General features: G+C 56.2%; 1 protein-coding gene across 1 annotated transcript in view; it reads left to right on the top strand.

The window, feature by feature from the left end:
- NLE1 (notchless homolog 1 (Drosophila)) overlaps positions 1 to 466 on the top strand; it is a 9,116-nt gene that overhangs the window by 6,616 nt on the left and 2,034 nt on the right. The window lies entirely within an intron of this gene.

The following is a 466-nucleotide window of genomic DNA, read 5'->3' as shown; positions in this document are numbered from 1 at the left end:
TTACTTGGCTGGGTTGGGTCTTAGTTGCAGCGTGAGGGGTCTTCATTTCGGCATGTGGCCTTCTCTACTTGCAGACGTGGGCTCAGTTGCCCCGTGGCATGTGGGATCTTAATTCCCCCATCAGGGATCAAACCCGAGTCGCCTGCATTAGAAGGCATATTCTCAACCACTGGACCCCAGGGAAGTCCCCAGCTCCTTTTTAAGACAAGGAAACAGTCTCAGGTCCAACGACTTGCACCAGCAGACACAGTCAGTCTGTCCCGACCAGGTCCCAGTGGCCCAGCCCACTGTTCCTTCACGCCACCTGTCAGCAGGCACCTGCTGGGCTGGGCAGAGCGGGTGGTGTCGTGCAGACGGGCCAAGAGACGGGAGCATTGGAGTCCAAGGCTTGCGAAGTTGAGCAAGCATGGAGGCCTGGCAAGAAGCATCCTAGAAGCAGTTTTACAAAATCGCAATGACCAGCAGA

Source organism: Bison bison, unplaced genomic scaffold, assembly GCF_000754665.1.
Source record: "Bison bison bison isolate TAMUID 2011002044 unplaced genomic scaffold, Bison_UMD1.0 scf7180017864472, whole genome shotgun sequence".
In the NCBI taxonomy this organism is placed as follows: domain Eukaryota; kingdom Metazoa; phylum Chordata; class Mammalia; order Artiodactyla; family Bovidae; genus Bison; species Bison bison.
This window is presented reverse-complemented; position numbering and strand designations above follow the sequence as displayed.